The sequence below is a fragment of the Bos indicus x Bos taurus genome, chromosome 11 (genome assembly GCF_003369695.1).
Source record: "Bos indicus x Bos taurus breed Angus x Brahman F1 hybrid chromosome 11, Bos_hybrid_MaternalHap_v2.0, whole genome shotgun sequence".
Lineage (NCBI taxonomy): Eukaryota > Metazoa > Chordata > Mammalia > Artiodactyla > Bovidae > Bos > Bos indicus x Bos taurus.
The window spans coordinates 20,456,489-20,480,588 of record NC_040086.1 but is presented as its reverse complement, the minus strand read 5'-3'; the positions used below and the strand labels follow the sequence as shown (position 1 = coordinate 20,480,588).

Sequence of the window (24,100 nt, the reverse complement as noted above, 5' to 3'; positions counted from 1 at the left end):
TCCTTGCAAGGGCCAGGACTCTCAAACAGTTTCTTATTGGGACTTATGTAGTCTCTAGAATTGTCTCTCCTTCCTCATGCTGCAATTCATCACCAGAGAGATGCTTCCCTCAGAGCTGATGTGTTCATGACTGATGGTGGTTTAATTCTAGTAAAGCAGTTGCCTTATATGTAGGCATTGCATCGCATGCCTATGAAGACAGAAATAATGAGGAAAGTTTAGGTCCCACTAGGAGCCACTGAGAAAGTTCCTTTTGACCCATGGTGTGTGTTAGTTGCTCAGTTGTGTCCGACTGTCTGCAACCCCATGGACTGTAGCCCATCAGGCTCCTCTGTCCATGAAATTCTCTAGGCAAGAATGCTGGAGTGGGTTGCCATTTCCTTCTCCAGGTGACCAAAGGTAGTCATCACCAAAAATGTCAGTATTATCCCTTGGGATAACAGTATCTCCTCAGCTTGCACACAGCTGGATGACTCAGTACTCTCTGATGTTTGCACATCAGTATTCCAGGAGCTCTGTCTACATGGATCAAATTTATCCAAACTGTTGCCCCCATGCACAAAAACCAGTCAAACTAGGAAGCTGAGCAAACCGACTAGATGGTAGCAGCTCTGAGGCAAACTGTGTTGTTGATAATGAGCCAGTCAGGGGCAGACCACAATCCAGGACTTGCTACGGGCAGCAGAGAGGCAGTCACCCCCTCTTCCTGGGAATGCCGTCTTCACTCAGCTTCAGGGACCCTAACTCTCAGCCTTCTCTTTTTTCACCCCATTCCCCTCCTGTGTCTGTGAAAACTGCTCTTATCTGAACAGTCTATACTCATCTCCAAGGACTGCCATAACAAATCACCACAGCTCAGTGGCTTAAATCAGCAAAATTAATTTTCTTACAATTCTGGAGGCCGGAAGTTCAAAATCCAGGTGCCAGCAAGGTTGGATCCTTATGGAGGCTCTGAGGAGGGATCCATTTCTTACCTTTCTCCTAGCTTCTGAGGGCTGTTGGCAATTCTTGGCATTCCTTAGCTTCAGTTCAGTTCAGTTGCTCAGCCGTGACCAACTCTTTGCGACCCCATGGACTGCAGCACACCAGGCCTCCCTGTCCATCACCAACTCCCGGGGTTCACTCAAACTCATGTCCATAGAGTCGGTGATGCCATCCAGCCATCTCATACTCTGTCGTCCCCTTCTCCTGCCCCCAATCCACCCCAGCATCAGAGTCTTTTCCAGTGAGTCAACTCTTCGCATGAGGCGGCCAAAGTGTTGGAGTTTCAGCTTCAGCATCAGTCCTTCCAAAGAACACCCAGGACTGATCTCCTTTAGAATAGACTGGTTGGATCTCCTTCCTTAGCTTAGAACTGCATTAATTCCAATCTGCACTTTTTTGTGTGTACAGGGTATGTGCCTTTTGCCTTTTTGTTGTTGCAGTGCACTCTCTTTAAAAGTTACCGTAAGTCTAGGCTATGCACTGGCTTCCCCAATGGCTCATCAGGTAAAGAAGCCACCTATAATGCACGAAACACAGGAGATGTGGGTTCAATCCCTGGGTCAGGAAGATCCCCTGGAGGAGGAAATGGCTACCCACTCCAGTATTCTTGCCTGGGGAATCCCATGGACACAGAAGCCTGGTGGGCTATAGTCCATAGGATTGCAAAGAGTCAGGCATGACAGAAGCAACTGAGCATGCACGCACGGGCTATGGAGACCATGACGTCATCCTATGGTCCCAGGTGTCTCCAGCAAACTGCTTGGGCTGCCCTCAATAAAGAATGTCAGTTGAAAAAAAAAAGAATGTCAGTTGATTAGATAAATGTTGGTTGCCTTTGTCCAGGTCATGCAGATTTAGTCATGTCAGGTTCACACTGCACCAGCATCTTTCTCTTGGTCCCCAAATCCTGGTGAAGCAATGGACACCATTCATATTCATGGGTATGTTGCAGCCAGCTTGCGTTCTCTCTTGAGAGCCAATTGTGCACATCCCTTCTAAACTCTGCATTCAGTGGCGCCACATTAATAGCTTGACATCAGCCATGTCAGGAGTATTTTCAACATGGAAATTGGCAAACTCTACAGATCCGGGTTCCACCCACCCCTAACCCCCCTCCCATGCCACCAGAGAGCCAGTTGGTAAACATTTACCAGCACATTACTGTTGTGTTGTTAAATTAGAGTCAATTCTCAGTCCTTATCCTCCCCGACATCTGTGCATGATGGCACAGTTGCTCGCTCTCCCTTTTGGGGAGCTCTGTCTTCACTCAGCTTCCCGGAGACCATACTTCTTTTCTGCCTGGCTGCCTCCTTCTCTTTTCTCTGATCTCTTAACACTGAATGACCCAGGGATCTCAATCTTGGACCACTTCTCTTCTCTTCCCTACCTTCACTCATTCTTTGGTGATCTCGTGCAGTTTCTAAATTCCAACTGTATGTTGAGGACTTCAAAATGTTATTATTACTAATTTGGACTTCTCTAAATTATAGACCTGCACACCTAGTTGCCTACACTGTATTTCTACTTGGATATCTCAATAGATATCTCAAATGGGTAGAATTTAATCCCTCCAAAACCGGTTCCATCTATAGTTTTTTTCTCCTCTTAGTCAATGGCAACTTCATCCTTGCAGCTGCTCAGGCCAAAACCTTTGAAGTCCCATTTAACTTCACCATGTCTTTCACAACCTTATGTCTAGCCCACTAGCAAATCCAGATGGCTCTGCTTTCACAATCCAAATACCTGGAATCTGACTACTCAGTCTCAAAACTGACCACTCTTTAAGTCTAGATTTCTGCAAATTTCTTCTAATTGCTCTCTTCTTTCCCCCTTGGCTGCTCACAGTCTCTTGGGCAGAATGAAAGTTCCATTCATTACAAGGGGCTTCAAGGCTTACTGATCTGGTCCTTCCAACTTCTCTGACTTCACCTCCTCTTGACCCCACTGCAGGCATATGGGCCCCCTCCTGGTTTCTATCACCAGGGATATTTCCAACATCAGCCTATGCACTGTTGTCCTTTTTGTTCTCCTTACGAAGTTGCTAAGCTTGCTCCCTCATCTCTTTCACGAACATTTTCAAGCATCATTTCATTCTTAGCTAGGTCTACACTGATCATTGCATTTTGCAGATAAACAACCCCTGCCCCCAAAACAGTTCTACCCTGGACACTCCATCTCCCATTCCCTGCTTTATTTTTTCCATTGTGCTTATCATCTTCTAACATACTGGATCATTGACATTTATTTATGTCCTCTTCTCACTTCTAGAATGTAAACTCAACAAAGGCAGGGATTTTTGCTCATTCAGTTCACACAGACAAATGTGTTTAGTTGCATCTCCAGGGCTTACCACAGGGATGTACCACCACAGTACAATTGATTGTCAAAAAAAAAAAAAAAAAAACACAAAAAACAAATAAAAATAACTTATGCCAACCAGTCCATTCTGAAGGAGATCAGCCCTGGGATTTCTGTGGAAGGAATGATGCTGAAGCTGAAACTCCAGTACTTTGGCCACCTCATGCAAAGAGTTGACTCATTGGAAAAGACTCTGATGCTGGGAGGGATTGGGGGCAGGAGGAGAAGGGGACGACAGAGGATGAGATGGCTGGATGGCATCACTGACTCGATGGACGTGAGTCTGAGTGAACTCCGGGAGTTGGTGATGGACAGGGAGGCCTGGCCTGCTGCGATTCATGGGGTCGAAAAGAGTCGGACATGACTGAGCGACTGATCTGATCTGATCTGATGCTAGTTCAATTCAGTTCAGTCGCTCAGTCATGTCTGACTCTTTGTGACCCCATGGACTGCAACACACAGGCCTCCCTGTCCATCACCAACTCCCGGAGTTTACTCAGACTCATGTCCATCTAGTTGGTGATACCATCCAACCATCTCATCGTCTGTCAGCCCCTTCTCCTGCCTTCAATCTTTCCCAGAATCAGGGTCTTTTCAAATGAGACCGCTCTTCGCATCAGGTGGCCAAAGTATTGGAGTTTCAGCTTCAACATTAGTCCTTCCAATAAATATTCAGGACTGATTTCCTTTAGGATGGACTGATTGGATCTCCTTGCAGTCCAAGGGACTCTCAAGAGTCTTCTCCAACACCACACTTCAAAAGCATCAATTCTTCAGTGCTCAGCTTTGTTTATAGTCCAACTCTCACATCCGTACATGACTACTGGAAAAACCATAGCCTTGATTAGACGGACCTTTGTTGGCAAAGTAATGTCTCTGCTTTTTAATATGCTGTCTGTGTTGGTCATAACTTTCCTTCCAAGGAGTAAGCGTCTTTTTATTTTATGGCTGCAGTCACCATCTGCAGTGATTTGGGAGCCCAAAAATATAATGTCTGCCACTGTTTCTACTGTTTCCCCATCTATTTGCCATGGAGTGATGGGACCAGATGTCATGATCTTAGTTTTCTGAATGTTGAGCTTTAAGCCAACTTTTTGACTCTCCTCTTTCACTTTCATCAAGAGGCTCTTTAGTTCTTCTTCACTTTTTGCCATAAGGGTGGTGTCATCTCCATATCTGAGGTTATTGATATTTCTCCGGCAATCTTGATCCCAGCTTGTGCTTCCTCCAGCCCAGCGTTTCTCATGATGTACTCTGCATAGAAGTTAAATAAGCAGGGTGACAATATACAGCCTTGACGGACTCCTTTTCCTATTTGGAACCAGTCTGTTGTTCCATGTCCAGTTCTACCTGTTGCTTCCTGACCTGCATACAGATTTCTCAAGAGGCAGGTCAGGTGGTCTGGTATTCCCATCTCTTTCAGAATTTTCCACAGTTTATTGTGATCCACACAGTCAAAGGCTTTGGCCTAGTCAATAAAGCAGAAACAGATGTTTTTCTGGAACTCTCTTGCTTTTTCCATGATCCAGCAGATGTTGGCAATTTGATCATTGGTTCCCCTGCCTTTTCTAAATCCAGCTTGAACATCTGGAAGTTCATGGTTCACGTATTGTTGAAGCCTGGCTTGGAGAATTTTGAGCATTACTTTGCTAGCGTGTGAGATGAGTGCAATTGTGTGGTAGTTTGAGCATTCTTTGGCACTGCCTTTCTTAGGGATTGGAGTGAAAACTGACCTTTTCCAGTCCTATGGCCACTGCTGAGTTTTCCAAATTTGCTGGCATTTTGAGTGCAGCACTTTCACAGCATCATCTTTTAGGATTTGAAATAGCTCACCTGCAATTCCATCACCTCCACTAGCTCTGTTCATAGTGATACTTCCTAAGGCCCACTTGACTTCACATTCCAGGATGTCTGGTTCTAGGTGAGTGATCACACCATTGTGATTATCTGGGTCATGAAGATCTTTTTTGTACAGTTCTTCTGTGTATTCTTGCCACCTCTTCTTAATATCTTCTGCTTCTGTTAGGTCCATACCATTTCTGACCTTTATTGAGCCCATCTTTGCATGAAAGTTACATTATGATAGTTACATTCTATAAAGCTGCTGCAAACTCTGAATCCAGTCAGTTCAGTTCAGTTCAGGCGCTGAATTAGCAAGTCCTAAATGATTGTTTCTAAAAGAAAGATGGAGTTAGGATTCTGTGAGCCTCTGGTCACAACTTTTGCCAGCTGATAATGTATAACCTAGTCTTGTGTGTGTCTGTTAAAAGGCAGCTTATTGAACATATACCATTGATTCATGAGCTTCGCACAACAGCACTCTAACTCATGCTCAAAGAAAGCTGAAGTAACACAAGTATTTTCTCTGTACTGAGAGACATCACAGCCTCATCACTCTTAGGAACACTAGACAGTGCTTCAGCACTACACTTTTGGGGCCATTTTAAAGAGTGAAATCGTCCACAAAAAGTAAAAAAATGTGAAAATGTGGCACTAAATGTACCCTGAAAGGACACTTGTTTACAGTAGCGAAAGTGAAAGAAAGTGAAGTCGCTCAGTCGTGTCTGACTCTTTGCGACCCCATGGACTGTAGCCCACCTGGCTCCTCCATCCATGGAATTTTCTAGGCAAGAGTACTGCAGTGGGTTACCATTTCCTTCTCCAGGGGATCTTCCTAACCCAGGGATCGAACCTGGGTCTCCCTCATTGTGGGCAGATGCTTTACTGTCTGAGCCACCAGGGAGTGGATGCAAAAAATGAGGAAAGTAATGTATTGCCTTGTTCGACCTCAGCTGTTAATGTGCAAATCAAATGACTCAAAATTTTCACTGCTCTGTGTATGTCTATAAATGACTGAGAAAGCAATGCGAGTATGGATTTGGGGGTTAGAAGCACAGTTTAGTGAGTAGGCAAGTTTGCAAATATAGAATTCATGAATTATGAGGTTGGCTGTATATGCTTGACATGTATTTTTTGAGAGTATAAACTTGACCTTCTGACATCATCATACATGTGATCTCTAGAAATCTTGGGCTTAAAGATCTGTAGGGCCTCTACTGGGTGTATTTTGGGTAGTTCCTTAGACTTGTGCATCTTTACATCTTTCCCCACCTATTTCTTTTTAGCCCGATTTGAAAAGTCCACCAGAGGATCACTCCCTGGGGATTCAAAACATCTTTGTTTTATTGAACATGTGTTATAAACGATTAGGACCAGGAATACAGGGAGGCAGAGAGAGCTAAGGAGGAGAGAAGAGCAAAGAGCACTTCCTCATTTGTACATTGGCATGTGTTGGGAGGCAGACTGTGTTTCCCAAAGATGGCTCATGGCTCCTTTCCATGTGTGTGACCTTGCCTCTCTCTCGTCAAGACAGAGCCTATATTCCTTTCCCTTGAATTTGATTATTTAAACAGTAGAGTAGGCAAAAAATGATGCTGCTTGAATTCTGGATCATAAATTCTGGATCAAATGTTTGTTAGAATGTTAGCTACTGAGTCTGACTACCCTAAGGCCACCATACAGTGAGCCAGCCACCCCATGCAGAGAGGACATAGGAAAGGGCTTTGTCACCAGCCCTAGTCTTTGAGTCATATTTGTTTAGAACCAGACATGTGAGGGTAAGGAGCCAAGAGATGATTTGAACTCCCAGCCATTGAGTAATCCTCAGCCTTTGAATCTTTTCAGCTGAATTCTGAAGCATTATAGAATAGAGACAAACCATTGGCCACTGTGTCCTGGTTGAATATACCTAACCCACAGGATATCTGATCATGATAAAATGGTTGTTTTAAAGCCACTGTATGTTTTGGGAGTAGTTTGTTTTATAGCAAATGACCAGAACATATAGCTATTGAATTCACTGATATTGCTAAGCCAGACCTTGAGAGAAGGGAACACAGGACACGCATATTTTGATTGAGGACATAGTTTGGCATCCGAGAATTAACTATACAGTTCTGCATACTAAGTCAGCCACTAGAACAATTCAAGTTGCTACAAGATTGCTGCTTCTCTGTAGTTTGCAGTTTTCATCAATACTTGTTTGATAAATTTTTATTGAGCACCTACTGTTGGACAATTTTAAGAACAGAACTTACAGCATTAAACAAGAAAGTCTAGTGGGCAAGAAAGGTGATAAATGCTATACAAAACAAACAAATCTTGTCATGTTTAAGGCCATAGAATCTGAATCTGGTGGAAGGGAATGTGGTGATGAGATGAGGCTGAAGAGATGACCAGAAGCAAGATTGTGAACGGTCTTTAGGCTGTGAGAAGAAGATTGGACTTTGCTTAATTCAGTGGGAATCCATTGAAAAGATGATGTGATCATCCACCTTTTGATAAAGTTCTCTGGGTGAACTGGATGGGGCAGCCTGCCATGGGCCCTATTCATGACAGCCTTGCTAAAACTTGTCTACCCAGCAGAGTGTATAGAGTCATCATAGAAGGAGCCACCCCCAGCCTCGGACCAGAGTCCATTGTGCGTGCATGCTTAGTTGCTTAGTCGTGTCCGACTCTTTGTGACCCCATGGACAATAACCTGTCAGGCCCATCTGTCCATGGGGATTCTTCAGGCAAAGAATACTAGAGTGGGTGGCCATCCCCTCCTCCAGAGGATCTCCCCAACCCAGGGATTGAACCAAGGTCTCCTGCATTGCAGACAGATTCTTTACCAGCTGAGCTACCAGGGAAGCCCCTCAGAGTTGACTGTACCACTGGTTCAAACCTGTCAATATGCACAAGAATGTCATTCATGCCTCTGGTTTGATAGCTACTGGCCACCTGTTCTGAAATCAACCCCAATCTATTTGTTTAGAATTTCCCGATGGACTGTTACCTCCAGTTTTGCCTGATTCTTTGGATTCCCAACTGTTAAGAAGGCATTCTTCCTGCCAGGCCATACATCTGTTCCCAGAGTATTATTTTTTAAACTCCATCCTTTAGTCTGTACTCTGCTTTGAGAACTGCTGGACCCCTTGACCGGTTCAACTCCTGGGCCTGTGCTAAGTGGGTTTTGAAAAGCAAAGTGAGAAATTGAGGGAAACTCTTTGCTCACCAGAAGCCTTTCTTGGAAGTGGGATTCGTTATCTAATCTGTAACAAAGTAGATGGTGTTCTATCATACTCGATAATGACTCAGCAAACTACTAAAATATGGCCACTCCTCTCCAATCTGCTTGTACAGTTTTTAAGGACTAGATGGCTTGTTTTCTCTTGCTCTGCATACTGAATGTTAGAAAAGCCCAGATCAAGAGCAAGAATGGAAGATAAACTGAAATTCACTCAATATCTGTTTATTGTTCTATGGTCTCCTTTGCATCTGAAAAGTCAATTTTTCTTGTTGCTGTTGTTCTTGAACAAGGAGATTTGATTCAGGGACTTTTGGATGACTGGACATTTCATTCATCAAGCCCATTAGTAACAAGGATGCCAAGCTGTCTGTTGTCCACTTTCTTCCCTGAATTCCAGTCTGCCTGATTAGAGTTCTGAGTGATTAGCCTTCAAGAGAAACAGCCTGAATGTAGCTGGTGACATCACCCTTCATCGATCAACTTTTCTCCATAAACAATCTTACTGGTCTGGGGGAGGGCTGGGGAAGGACAAAGAGTTTCTCAGGCAAAGACTTTCTGGGAAATTCCCAGAGCAGTCAGTCTAGCTGAGAAAAATCCGGGCCAAAGCCACCTGGCGCTGGTTCTAGGTCAATGTCAGGAGTCTGTGTCTGGGCCAGGGACCTGCACAGACCAGGGTGGCTTTGCTGGTCACAGCAGGCCTCTAAAGAGGCTGAAGCAGACCACAGCTTACCCAGAGGTATGAGTCCAGGGGACCTCTAGTCCTTTCCTGGCATCTCAGAGGGAACCACCTCTTGTTGGCTCAACTTAGACCTACACATGGGTCCATTGGATCAGCTCTGGATCTGACAGGCTCGGGAAGCAGGGGTCTTTGGGAACTGGAAGTGATCAGGACCCTGGCCAGGCTAGCCAAGTCCTCTTTAGTAAGCTAAGTGGAAAAAAATTTTTTTCTTTTGTTTATTTTTGCCTTGATGTGACACATAATTAGGCCAAAGGTCTTCAGAGGTATATATTGCCAAGTCACGTAAAAATTCTCTTTTTTATAAACTTTAATCATGATTTGGATGCAAGATGAGATAGTCCACTCTACAGTAGCAAAGAAAAACAAGGGAAGAGATTGGAATCCAGTATGAGATTGAGTTGCTGTGGGGACTGACTCCAGAGGGGCAGCTGGGATGGCTCTTAAGGGAAAGACCATTCAGTTTAAGGAGCAGACAGGAGTCCATGGGTTCCTATCAGCTGATACTGGGAGAGGGTTTCAGAGGAAGTACAGCCTGCGGCTTCACCGGGCTACAGCAAAGGGGAGGAGGTCCCAGTCGGCAAGGCAGAAGGCTTCTCTAGACGTCAGGCTGAGGGGCAGCTCAGGGCTACCATCCTGAAGCAGATGGGGAGTAGTCTGGGTTCACAGTTCAGGCTCATGGGCCAGAACAAAAGACCAAATGCCCAGGCAGAAGTTAACATGCGTTTGGGTAATGGGAGAGAAAATATCACCAATAGTTCATTTAACATGGATTTAGAAACTTCCTTGGTGGCCCAGTGGTTAAGAATCTGCCTCTCAGTGCAGGTGAAGTGGGTTCAATCCCTGGTCTTGGAACTAAGATCCCATGTGCCATGCATGTGGCAACCAAGTCCACGTGCTGCAAAGAAGAACCAGCAAAGACAAAAAAAAAAAAAAAAAACCACAAAACAACACAGAAATGGATTTAATGAAAAATCAAGATATTTCTTTGCCATCCAGAGTAAATTATCCCAGGTACAGGGAGCAGATGAACGGAAATATTTCGCTTGGTGCCTCCTGTGTCTACCTTTATAGACTACATTTAGCTCCCCAACCACACCAGTCACTCCCTCTTCCTCCCTCTCTCTTACCCCTTCCCTCTCCTTCCTTCCCTTCCTTCCTTCCTCAAATGTCTATTGAACTCCCACTATGCACCAAGGGTACAGCAAAGTCTCCTGTGGATCTTTTATGCCAGTCAGGTGAGCTGTATTACACACAGATGTGTAACCATTAAGCATGTGTAATCAGTTGCTTAGTCATGCCCAACTCTTTGTGACCCCATGGACTGTAGCCCACCAGGCTCCTCTGTTCATGGGATTATCCAGGCAAGAATACTGGAGTGGGTTGCCATGCCCTTCTCCAAGGGATCTTCCCAACCCAGGGATTGAACCCATGTCTCTTGTGCCTCCTGCATTGGCAGGCAAGATCTTTACCACTGAGCCATCTGGGAAGCCCAACCATTAAGCATATCAGTTCAGTTCAGTTCAGTCGCTCAGTAGTGTCCAACTCTTTGAGACCCCATGAATCGCAGCACACCAGGCCTCCCTGTCCATCACCAACTCCCAGAGTTCACTCAGACTCACGTCCATTGAGTCAGTGATGCCATCCAGCCATCTCATCCTCTGTCGTCCCCTTCTCCTCCTGCCCCCAATCCCTCCCAGCATCAGAGTCTTTTCCAATGAGTCAACTCTTCGAATGAGGTGGCCAAAGGACTGGAGTTTCAGCTTTAGCATCAGTCCTTCCAAAGAAACCCTAGGGCTGATCTCCTTCAGAATGGACTGGTTGGATCTCCTTGCAGTCCAAGGGACTCTCAAGAGTCTTCTCCAACACCACAATTCAAAAGCATCAGTTCTTTGGCACTCAGCTTTCTTCACAGTCCAACTCTCACATCCATACATGACCACAGCAAAAACCTTAGCCTTGACTAGACGGACCTTTGTTGGCAAAGTAATGTCTCTGCTTTTCAATATGCTATCTAGGTTGGCCATAATTTTCCTTCCAAGGAGTAAGCGTCTTTTAATTTCATGGCTGCAGTCACCATCTGCAGTGATTTTGGAGCCCCCAGAAATAAAGTCTGACACTGTTTCCACTGTTTCCCCATCTATTTCCTATGAAGTGATGGGACCAGATGCCATGATCTTCGTTTTCTGAATGTTGAGCTTTAAGCCAACTTTTTCACTCTCCACTTTCACTTTCATCAAGAGGCTTTTTAGTTCCTCTTCACTTTTTGCCATAAGGGTGGTGTCATCTGCATATCTGAGGTTATTGATATTTCTCCTGGCAATCTTGATCCCAGCTTGTGCTTCTTCCAGCCCAGCGTTTCTCATGATGTACTCTGCATATAAGTTAAATAAGCAGGGTGGTAATATACAGCCTTGACATACTGTTTCCTATTTGGAACCAGTCTGTTGTTCCATGTCCAGTTCTACCTGTTGCTTCCTGACCTGCATACAGATTTCTCAAGAGGCAGGTCAGGTGGTCTGGTATTCCCATCTCTTGAAGAATTTTCCACAGTTCATTGTGATCCACACAGTCAAAGGCTTTGGCCTAGTCAATAAAGCAGAAATAGATGTTTTTCTGGAACTTTCTTGCTTTTTCGATGATCCAGCGGATATTGGCAATTTGGTCTCTGGTTCCTCTGCCTTTTCTAAAACCAGCTTGAACATCTGGAAGTTCATGGTTCACGTATTGCTGAAGCCTGGCTTGGAGAATTTTGAGCATTACTTTACTAGCGTGTGAGATGAGTGCAATTGTGCGGTAGTTTGAGCATTCTTTGACATTCTTTTCTTTGGGATTGGAATGAAAACTGACCTTTTCCAGTCCTGTGGCCACTATCCTATGAAGAAAAATAAAGTAGGATAAAGATTGAGGGCAAGATGAGAAAGCGGTGACAGAGGATGAGATGGTTGGATGGCAGCATCGACTCAATAGACATGAGTTTGAGCAAACTGTGGGAGATGGTGAAGGACAGGGAAGCCTGGTGTGCTGCAGTCCATGGACTCTCAAAGGATCGGACACAACTGAGTGACTGAACAACAACAGCAAAGGGTATGAGCGCAGCAGCCAGGAAAGACCTGTCTGCCAAGCTGACCTATGAGCAGAGCCTCAGATGAAGCAAGGGGAGGAGCCAATAGATATGTAGGCAAGACCAGGATGGGCGAAGGCTATGAGGCAGGCCCATGTTTGACTGTTCGACCATCAGTTAGAAGGCCTGTGCAGAGGCAGCCGAGTCAGGCAGAGACAAGTGTAAGAAGTGGAGTCAGGTACCTAATGCCAGTTCGTGTGGTAATAGCAAGCTGCATGCTTTCAGCTTCGGGAATTTGTCTTTCCAGGGTAAATTTGCTTAGTGCCTTCTCACATACTGAAGAAATAGCAAAGCTAAAATGAATGACTCTACAGTATCCTTTCACGGTCCAGGGAGAAATGCTTTCAACCACATCACGAATACTGAGCTGGCACAGCCTTGCTCCCCTTCTACTCCTTAAGGGTTGTTTCCAGGCTGAGGATGTGGGGGTGGTGGGGAAAGGGGACTTCCTGCAGCAGGAACAGAAAACATCAGACTGTGTTCTCTGGCAAGGGGCCTCCTCCCACCCAGTGGATGTCTCCGCCGAGCAGGGGAGGGCCGCGGGGCAGGCAGGAGGTGGGGGACCGGCCAAATAAAGCCTGGCCCAGCTGCCCCTGCCCTCCTCATGGTGGGCCTTCCTCATCTTTGAGCGGCTCAAAGTCTCTTAGGTGTCAACTGGCTATTCTTTCCCAAAAAGGCCGAGTGATTCTGCAAGCTTTGAATAAAGCCATAGACTTGGTAAACTCAGGGCTCCCACTTACTCTCTGGAACTCTTTCACCTTACATCTGTGGGGCTGAATCATCAAGAGTTTTTCAGCAAAATTTGAATGTTGAAATGAGTTATTGACCATTTTGCTTTTCTTATGAGAACAGGGGAATCAAGGGGCCAAATGGCATTTAAAAAATATGCTTTGACATGTGGGAAGAGAGGAAGTTTCCAGTTCTAAATAGTGTCAGTTGGCAGTATTTAGTCAAAAAAGGGATAGAGTTCATGCTTGCATTTCTGGTTTTGTTCTGTTTTTTCTTTTGCTAAAGGACCAAATCCTTGACTACGAGTTCCACTTTAATGAAGAGTGCAGGTCGTGAAAACAAAGATCAATTTTTTCTAGTTCTTTACTAATAAGTTATCTTAGAACTTACTTCTATGTCTTTCTACTTAAATGTGTTTAAGATGACAAGGGTCACAGAAGAATCACGAAGAGCAATCACATACGGAGCAAGCATGGATTTAAGTTGGCTATCAATCAAGTTCAAATCTGTCTAGTTTAATACTCAACAAAACCAACTTACCACTGTCTCATGTTTCAGATTAGCACATGTTGGCCTTACTTGCCCCATGATACCTTTCTGCTAATATCCATCAGGTCGACATCATCTAATTGTGGATCATCCCTTACATTTTCCCTCACCTCTAGTTTTTTTTATACCTGAACCATGTACTGAGTTTCCACTTTTAGAAGCTACCACCATCTCTATAGTAATCGTTGACGTCAACTCATTTCTGGCCATCAATCATTGTTTCATACTTGACTTAATAATCACCTTCACTTCCCCAGGATTACTGTCTTCAATATAATTCCAAACCACATCCTGCTCTTGCAACCACTGACCCTGTTCCTCCAAGACAACTATAGCCCAGCCCAACCAGAGGCTTGACACTATAGTAAGGAATCCCTTGGAGAGGAAACTTCTCATGCTTTAAGTATGGCATTAAAGACCAGGTGAAGATTTGGGGCTTGTGATCCCCTTAATGATAGAGACTTTTTAAAGACTTTTCATGACTTGGAGGTAGGAATGTCAAAGTGAGTCAAGAGTCCCAACAATAGACTTTTTTTGGGTCTATGTCATATGGCTTATGGGGTCTTAGTTCCCTGACCAGAGACTGAAGCTAGGGCAAGGAAAGTATCAAGTCCTAATCACTGGACTACCAGGGAACTTCCAACAATAGACACTTTTAAAAAATACTTATTTATATTGATTTTCTTTTTTTGCTATACCATGCATCATGCAGATCTTAGCTCCATGACCAGAGGTCGAACCTACAACCCCCCTGCAGTGGAAACTCAGGATCCTAACCACTGGACTGCCAGGGAAGTCCCATGATAGATATTTTTGATGATGATTTGTAGCTTATCTTCCTGGGGCCAAAATATAAATTTTAATTTTCCAGTTTCATCTTCCAGGAAGAAGCAAAGAATTCTTCTTAGAAGAAGCCTAATTGCAATGAATCAATTTAGAAGCATAAGCTGGAATCAAGATTACCAGGAGAAATATCAGTAACCTCAGATATGCAGATGAAACCACCCTTATGGAAGAAAGTGAAGAGGAACTAAAAAGCCTCTTGATGAAAGTGAAAGTGGAGAGTGAAAAAGTTGGGTTAAAGCTCAACATTCAGAAAACAAAGATCATGGCATCTGGTCCCATCACTTCATAGGAAATAGATGGGGAAACAGTGGAAACAGTGTCAGACTTTATTTTTGGGGGCTCCAAAATCACTGCAGATGGTGATTGCAACCATGAAATTAAAAGATGCTTACTCCTTGGAAGGAAAGTTATGACTAACCTAGATAGCATATTGAAAAGCAGAGACATTACTTTGCCAACAGAGATCCGTCTAGTCAAGCCTATGGTTTTTCCAGTGGTCATGTATGGATGTGAGAGTTGGACTGTGAAGAAAGCTGAGCACTGAAGAATTGATGCTTTTGAACTATGGTGTTGGATAAGACTCTTGGGAGTCCCTTGGACTGCAAGCAGATCCAACCAGTCCATTCTAAAGGAGATCAGTCCTGGGTGTTCTTTGGAAGGAATGATGCTAAAGCTGAAACTCCAATACTTTGGCCACCTCATGCGAAGAGTTGACTCATTGGAAAAGACTCTGATGCTGGGAGGGATTGGGGGCAGGAGGAGAAGGAGACGACAGAGGATGAGATGGCTGGATGGCATCACCAACTTGGTGGACAGGAGTGAACTCCGGGAGTTGGTGATGGACAGGGAGGCCTGGTGTGCTGCGATCCATGGGGTCGCAAAGAGTCAGACACAACTGAGCGACTGAACTGAACTGAACTACTTTGTGTCTGTGTAATTGATTTCTTGCTGCCTTACCATTCCCTTCTGCATCCATCTCTGCTTAGACAATTTGCTAGAAAGGTAGAGATAGGTTTAAGCATGATTATAAAAGAGAAGCATGGAAGGGTAATTTTTACTGATTTATTCACTTTAATAAATTTGTATTAGCATCTACACTATGCGTGATGCTAGAGATGTAAGAGTCAGAAAAAACAGACACAAGTTTTTATTTCTGGAGCTTAAAATTTGGCAGAGGTATCTTGTGTGTGTGTGTGTGTGTATTAAGTCACTCAGTTGTGTCTGACTCTTTGTGACCCTAAAACTTTGGTCACCTGATGTGAAGAGCTGACTCATTAGAAAAGGCCCTGATGCTGGGAAAGATTGAAGGCAGGATGAGAAGGGGACAATAGAGGATGAGATGGTTGGATGGCATCATTGACTCAGTGGACATGAGACTGAGCAAGCTTCAGGAGATAGTGAAGGAGAGGGATTCTTGGGGTTGCAAAGAGTCATAACCGAGTGACTGAACAGCAATGGATTGTAGCCTGCCAGGCTTCTCAGTCCATGGAATTCTCCAGGAAAGAATACTGGAGCAGGTTGTCATTTCCTTCTCAAGAGAGGTATCATACATGGATGAAATAATCATGGAAACTACTGTAAAATTACAACTGGTCAAAGGGTTCAGGGAAGGTTTCCTCCAGAAAAGAACAACTGATCTCAAATCTGGAGGAAGAAAAGAAGTTAGCCAGGTAACTGGAAGAGAGAAAAGCGTTTAGTGCCAATGGAAGAGCACAGGGAGGGACCAGAGGCAGGATGAAAGCCAAAGGACTGAGACAGGACCAAGATGGTGGAAAAGTATAGAGCAAAAAAGCATGGTAAGGCAAGTCAAATAAGGGCCAGTCCATGCTGATAATTTTTTTTTTATACCCTAAAGGCAATGGAAAGTAGTTGAAGCCTTCTGTAAAACTCATGTGTGTGTATGTGTGGGTGTGTGTGTGTATGTGTGAGAGAGAGAGAGAGAGAGAGAGAGAGAGAGGGAGACAGAATGAGAGGAAGAGAATGAAATCTGCATTATTACATTTGCAGATTCATATTTCAGAAACCTCATCCTGGCCACGGTGTGAAGAATGGATTCTTTCAGGGACAGACTAAATGTGCACAGATGAGTTTTGAGCTATTTCAGTAATGCAGGTAAGAGGAGATGGGAGCTAAAAGCTGGGTGTGGAGGCAGGAATGGTAACAGAGGGCAGGGGGAGGATAGTATCACCAAAACTTGGAGATGGGATGTATATAGGAGGTGAGGAGCAGAGAGACGCTGTGAGTGAAAGTCGCTCAGTCGTGTCCAACTTTTTGTGACCCCAAGGACTGTCCATGGAATTCTCTAGGCCAGAATACTGGAGTGGGTAGCCTTTCCCTTCTCCAGGGTATCTTCCCAACCCAGGGATCAAACCCAGGTCTCCCTAATTGCAGGTGGATTCTTTACCTTCTGAGCCACAAGGGAAGCCCAAGAATACTGGAGTGGGTAGCATATCCCTTCTCCAGCGGATCTTCCCTACCCAGGAATCTAACCAATGATGAGGTGCCTATACTTCAGATGTGCAGAATTGAATTGATGGTGGTATCAGTCATTTAAATTTATATGAGGTTGGTTCTGGGCATATTGAGTTTGATGTGCCATAGAAAGAGGCAATAACTACTGTGGTGCTCAGAGGATCTGGGTTAGATCTCTGGGTTGGGAAGATCCCCTGGAGGAAAAAATGGCAACTCACTCCAGTATTCTTGCCTGGGAAATCCCATGGACAGAGAAGCCTACAGTCCAAAGGGTCACCAAGAGTTGGACGTGACTGAGCACGCACACATAGAGAATAATGAGTGTTAAAGAAGATAGACAGGGTGTCCAAGAAATACAAGAAAACCCCAGAGATGATTGTGCCGCAGAGGCCAAGAGAAGAAAGCTTTTTTCTTCCACTCTCATTGAGATATAATCGACATGTAGCACTGTGTGTGCTTACGGTGCACAGCATGATGATTTGATTTACATACATCATGAAACGATCATCACAGAGAGTTTAGTGAACATTCAACATCTCACATAGATACAAAATTAAGAAAATAGGAAAAAAAATTTTTTTGTGATAAAAATTCTTAGGTTTTACTCTTTTAACAACTTTCATGTGTAACATACAACAGTGTTAATTATATTTACCGTGTTTTCATTACATCCCTGGGACTTACTTTTTAATTGGATATGATTGCTTTACAATGTTGTGTTAGATTCTGCTGTACCATGAAGTGAATCAGCTATATGCATACATATAGCCCCTCCCTCTGGACCTCCAACCCACCCCTTGCCCATACCCCCATTTAGGTCATCACAGAGCTCTGAGCTGAGGTTTGTGCCTTTGACTAAAGAAAAAAAAAAAAGGACAGTTAGTTAGTTGCTGAGTCATGTCCGACTCTTTGTGACTTCATGGACTGTAGCCCGCCAGGCTCCTCTGTCCATGGAATTCTCCAGGCAAGATCATTGGTGTGGGTAGCTATTCCCTTTTCTAGAAGATCTACCTGACTGAGGGATCGAACCTGGGTGTCCTGCATTGCAGGCCGATTCTTTACCATCTGAGCCACCAGAGGAGCCCCCCACCTTTGAATATCTTTATTCAATTACCTCCCTGCTGGCTATGGTCATGTATGGATGTGAGAGTTGGACTGTGAAGAAAGCTGAGCACTGAAGAATTGATGCTTTTGAACTGTGGTGCTGGAGAAGACTCTTGAGAGTCCCTTGGACTGCAAGGAGATCCAACCAGTCCATTCTGAAGGAGATCAGCCCTAGGATTTCTTTGGAAGGAATGATGCTGAAGCTGAAACTCCAGTACTTTGGCCACCTCATGCAAAGAGTTGACTCATTGGAAAAGACCCTGATGCTGGGAGGGATTGGGGGCAGGAGGAGAAGGGGACGACAGAGGATGAGATGGCTGGATGGCATCACTGACTCGATGGACGTGAGTCTGAGTGAACTCCAGGAGTTGGTGATGTACAGGGAGGCCTGGTGTGCTGCAATGGGGTTGCAAAGAGTCGGACACGACTGAGCGACTGAACTGAACTGAACTGAACCTGCCTCTGGTAACCACAAATTTGGTCTCTTTTTCTATGAGTCTGTTTGGTTTTGAAGGATAATTGACCTACAACACTATGTTGGTTCCTGGTGCACAACCATGATTTGATATTTTTATACATTTCAAAATGATCATCATGAGTCTAGTTATCATCTGTCACCAAAGATAATAAACAGTTATTGAGTATATTCCCCACACTATACATTTCTTACCTGTGACTCATCTATTTTGTAACTGAAAATTTGTACCTCTTGATCTCCCTCACTTATTTCTCTCTGCCCCTCTCCTCTCCCCTTTGGCAACCAGCTATGACTCTGTTTCTATTTTGCCATGTTGGGGGCATTTGTCTTATTTTTTAGACTATGCTGCTGCTGCTGCTAAGTCACGTCAGTCGTGTCCGACTCTGTGCAACCCCATAGACGGCAGCCCACCAGGCTCCCCCGTCCCTGGGATTCTTCAGGCAAGAACACTGTAGTGGGTTGCCATTTCCTTCTCCAATCCATGAAAGTGAAAAATGAAAGTGAAGTCACTCAGTCGTCTGACTCCTAGAGACCCCATGGACTGCAGCCTACCAGGCTCCTCCGTCCATGGGATTTTCCAGGCAAGAGTGCTAGAGCGGGGTGCCATTGCCTTCTCCTTTTTAGACTAAAATCTAAATAAATCTAAGTAAAATCATACAACACTTGTCTTTCTCTATCTGACTTACTTTGCTTAGCATAATATCCTTTAGGTCCATCAATGTTGTCAAAAGTGGCAAGATTTCATCTTTTTTTTATGGATGAGTAATATATATATTCTCTATCCATTCATCTACTGATAGGTGCTCAAGTTGGTTCCATATCTTGACTATTGTAAATAATTCTACAATGAATATAGGGATATATATAGCTTTGGGGGGTTTTCATTGTTGTTGTTTTGTAACTTGAATTTTTTTTTTTTTCTTGATAAAGGCTTGAGAATGAACATCAAAAAAAAAAAAAAAAAAAAGGAAGCCCCCTGTATATGGTTTTTTGAATTACTGTTTTCATATTCCTTGGATTAAATGCCCAGGAGTGAAATTGCTGGATTGAATGGTAGTTCTATTTTTGATTTTTGAGACACCTCCATACTGTTTTCCATAGTGACCACGAATTTACATTCCCACCAGTAGCTCACAAGGGTTTCTTTTTCTTCATATCTTTATCAACACTTGTTATTTGCTATTTTTTTGTAAAAGCCATTCTGACAGGTTTTACACTATAGTGATCTCAATGTGGTTTTAATTTGCATTTTCTTGCTGATCACTCATACTGAGCATCATTTCATGTTCCTGTTAGCTATCTACAAATCTTGGGAAAATGTATATTCAGGCCCTCTGCCCATGTTTTAATTAATTGGGTTGTTTGGTTTTTTATGTTGTTACATGAGTTCTTTGTATATTTTGGATATTAACCCCTTTTCAAATACATCACTTGCAAATATCTTTTCCCATTTAATAGGTGGCCTTTTTGTTCTGATGATGGTTTCCTTCACTATGCAAAATCTTTTTACTTTGATATAGTCCCATTTATTTATTTTTGCTTTTGTTTCACTTGCCTGAGGACACATTCAAAAAAATATTGCTAAGACCAAGGTCAAAGAGCACATGGCTTATACATTCTTCTAAAAGTTTCATCATTTCAGGTCTTACGTTTAATTTTTAAAACCATTTTGAGTTTATTTATTTAGTTTTTTAAATCGCTTATTTCTTCATTTATTTATTTTTGGCTTCCCTGGGTCTTCGTTGCTGTTGGCAAGGTTTCTCTAATCGCCGTGAGTGGGGGCTAGTCTGTAGTGGTGGAGCAGGGGCTTCTCATGGTAGTGACTTTTGTCACAGACCACGGGCTCAGTTGTTGCGCCACATGGGCTTAGTCGCTCTGTGGCATGTGCAATCTTTCTGGACCGGGGACTCAAACGGTGTCTCCTGCATTAGCAGGGGGATTCTTAACCACTGGACCGCCAGAGAAGTTCTGATTTTATTTTCTTCTATGGTGTGAGAAAATAGCCCAACTTGATTATTTTGCATGTAGCTGTCCAGTTTTCCCAACATCATTATTAAAGAAGTATATTCTAGACTCTGTCATGGATTAGTTAACCATACAAATGCGGGTTCATTTCTTAGCTCTCTGTTCCCTTGATCTACGTGTGCCTGTTTCTGTGCCCATACCATACTGCTTCAGTTACTGTCTTAGTAGTACAGTTTGAAATCCAGAAGTATGATACCTCCAGCTTTGCTCTTTCTCAAGATTTCTTTGACTATTCAGGCTCTTTAGTGTTTCCATAGAAATTTTAGACCTATTTGTTCTAGTTCTTTGAAAAATGCCACTGGTGTTTGGATACAGATTGCACTGAATCTGTAGATTACCTTGGGCGGTACAGTCATTTTAACAATGTTAATTCTGATAGCAGGTACTTTTCACCGATCACCTACTATGTCTGGCTGCCCGCTGGTTATTTTATGTAAAACTTCATGGCAGCTCAGCAGCAGGCACTGTTTTATATATTTATTGATTAAAAATGTACTTATTTGTTTTTGGCTGCACTGGGTCTTTGTCACTGCATGCAGGCTTTCTCTAGTTGTGGTGTGAGGGCTTCTCATTGCGGTGATTTCTCCTGTTGTGGAGCATGGGCTCTGGGGTATGTGGGCTCAGTAGCTGTGGCGCACAGGCTTAGTTGCCCCTCAGCATGTGAGATCTTCCTAGACCAGGGATTGAACCCATGTCCTCAGTGCGGTTAACAGTTAGTACAAGATCACTTCAATATAAGAGGCAGAACCAAGCTTTAAGTCTAAGTTTGACAGACACCAACACAGTGTATCTTTGCTACTCAGTTCAGTTCAGTTCAATCATTCAGTTGTGTCTGACTCTCTGTGACCCCATGGACTGCAGCATGCCAGGCCTCCCTGTCCATCACCAACTCCCAGAGTTTACTCAGACTCATGTCCATTGAGTCGGTGATGCCATCTGACCATCTCATCCTCTGTTGTCCCTTCTCTGTGGTGTGCTACTCTGTGGTGCTACACAATTTTCCTTCATCCTCTCTTTCTTGCATTAGCTTATATAGCCCAGAATAGTGGCCATTTTTGAGCTACTCAACTCCACAGATATTCATTGCATTGAGTGAGATTGTGAATTTGCCTGTATAGAACTTTCTGGAAGAGTTTAGTCAATCCACGCTGAGGAAATAAAGATTCCCAGAAGAGCTAAAGCTCTCTTGCCTCCAACTTCCCCAGATACCCATCAGATAAGACTCTCACTAGAGAAATCAGGAAGGGCAGAGGTAGAACTCTTTGAAATCCCGGGTCAGTAACTCCAGGCTTCAACATCTGTACCTAACGAGGGACAGCAAAGGACACCCTAGACCTCTGACTGTCCCCTACTGCATCTTCACACCATGGTTAATCAGATGCAGTTAATTTACGGTAGTGCAATCTGAAAGGGGCTCTTCTGCCACAACTTGGGGAGTGGAGATAAGGAAGAGCATTGGACCCCCTGGTGGGAAGACCACACATCCTGAGTCACAGAATCCAGCTCCAGTCCACCTTCCAAATGTTTCTAGGGTGTCAGATCTATGGCAGAATCAAAGGCATATTTTTGGAGCCATTTTCCCTCCCAGTAATCTCTGATTTCTTCAGTGGTTCTTGCTGATATTATACTGAGAATATGAGCATTCCCTTAAAGTCAATGCTGCAGTTCTAAAAAAGTTCACCTATAAGACCCTGTTGCCTTGAAAACCAAGTGTAGGGAACAGGAGAAGGCATTAAAAGGCAGGTTTCCAAAGAGGTTTGACAATCACACCATTAAAATTGGACTTCAGGGAAGTCTTATGTCATGTTGATTCTCAAACAAGGTATCTGAATACGTACTATAATGAACTGCATTATTCTTGGAGCCCCTTGCCTAAAATCTTGAGAGCCTCAGCCTAGGAAAACCTGTAGAAACTTGCAAGAAGAATGGCCTTCTTGAGCCCTCTTTGCTTACATCACCGCGATTTTGGGGAACTCTAGCCCTCCAGCCCTCAGCTGGAGGACTCTCAACTCTGACACAGCACTGCTCTGTAGGCAATGTTCTGCTGAAAGAACTCCGAATCCCTGTGGAATTCTGTCTTGTCCCCCCAAGTCCCAGGCCAGTGGTCCTGCCCCGGCCTCCACCCAGCCTTATGGAGGCCCCAACATGTGTGCCACAGACCAGACAGGCCCTCAGTTTGGTGGAGTGTCGGTACACACCATCTAGTGCGTCAGTGGCGCCCGCCCACGCCCCCCACGCTCAGCATCTGCAGCGTCTGGGAACTCACTAACGACCTAATGTATCTTGCATATTCATGATCCTGGCACACTCACGGTCTCGAGGAAGCTTATTTTTTTGTCTTTTCCAATTTGTGCTTCCACTAGGCGGTTTACCAGTACCCCGGGCGTTTACATTTACCGTCAGCAGGAGGGCAGCCGGCCAGAGGAAGGATGGGTCAGTATGTTCCTGTCCTTGGGTTCCACACAAACAGTACTTTAAAAGTAAATAATGAGCTTTAACAAATGAACTTAGAGGGTAATTTCCACCCTCTCTCATCTCTGCTCTGATGCTGCAGAGGTTCGCTGTGTGTTTTGCATCCCTGGACATGTTCATATACTATCTGCCTGGACTCTTGTGTTTTCAACTTGTTGGAAAAGGAGACCCGTGAAAGGAAGCCTCTTTCTGAGTTCCTTTGTACCCCCAGATTTACTTTCCAGGCCCTCTCTGCTGCAACATTTAAAACGATTTAATGAAAACTTGCTGAAAATGTTTTGAAACATGGAAGCTTCAAGGACATTCTTTAAAAGGGTATCTGCCAAACTGGTCTATATACTGGTTTTTGTTGCTTTTCTGAACTGAGTGGGAATGTGAGTCCCTGAAGAGAGGTCCCAAAGAGGGGGTGCTCCCCCAGCCCATGGAGGAAGAAGGAAGGGGCAGCCTGAGTGCAGGTCCTGGGCAGAGACAAGAGGACAGGTCATGGGTCTCCTGAAGGTAAGTGATCAGGGGAGCAGCTGGGCAGGGCCAGGGTTAAGAAGGTTGAAAGAGAGATACCAAAAAAGATGGCTGCTAGGATGCCACAGTGCCAAGGGCGTGCGCCTGAAAGCTTCTGTCTTCTCGGTCAGGAATAGGCTCAGTCTGCTTCTTTTTAAGAGAGGACAATAATACGTATCTGGTGACACACTGAAGAGACACGATATTTGAAAGTTGCTGATTGAGTGCTACTTTGCACTTCTTTCCCTGTCCTAGACCCAATTTGCAACCACAGGGCATACACACCACTCACTGCTACTGCAGCCCCACGCCACAGCCGGGGCCCCAGCCTGGGAGAATATCAGCAGTTGCCATGCTTAAGTCAGAGAAGTTAGGGGACTGTGATCCCTTGTGCCTGAAGGGTGAGGGCTCTGGAGCGCTAGGTACCCAGCCTCTGACTGTCATTCCAAAGCCCTTTGATTCTTGGACAGATTATGTAGCTTATGTCTGAGACCTTCCTGGGGACTAGCAGTGACACACAAGTCTCCAGTTGATTCTGATGAGAAAACCAGAGTGGTCCAACCAGGATGCCGTAGCCTCTACTCTTCGGGGCAAGCGTCTCCATCTTCCCCCACCTAATTATCCGTGGAGCTGGAATAGACAGTCCTCACAGTA

At 44.3% G+C, this 24,100-nt stretch overlaps 1 long non-coding RNA gene across 1 annotated transcript in view; it reads left to right on the top strand.

Annotated features, from left to right (window-relative positions):
- Positions 1 to 23,017: 23,017 nt before the first annotated feature.
- The window catches only part of LOC113901110, a 32,283-nt gene continuing 31,200 nt past the window's right edge, over positions 23,018 to 24,100 (top strand). The window contains exon 1 of the long non-coding RNA XR_003513306.1: positions 23,018 to 23,446. This is a non-coding gene — a long non-coding RNA (uncharacterized LOC113901110). The remainder of the gene's footprint in view (positions 23,447 to 24,100) is intronic.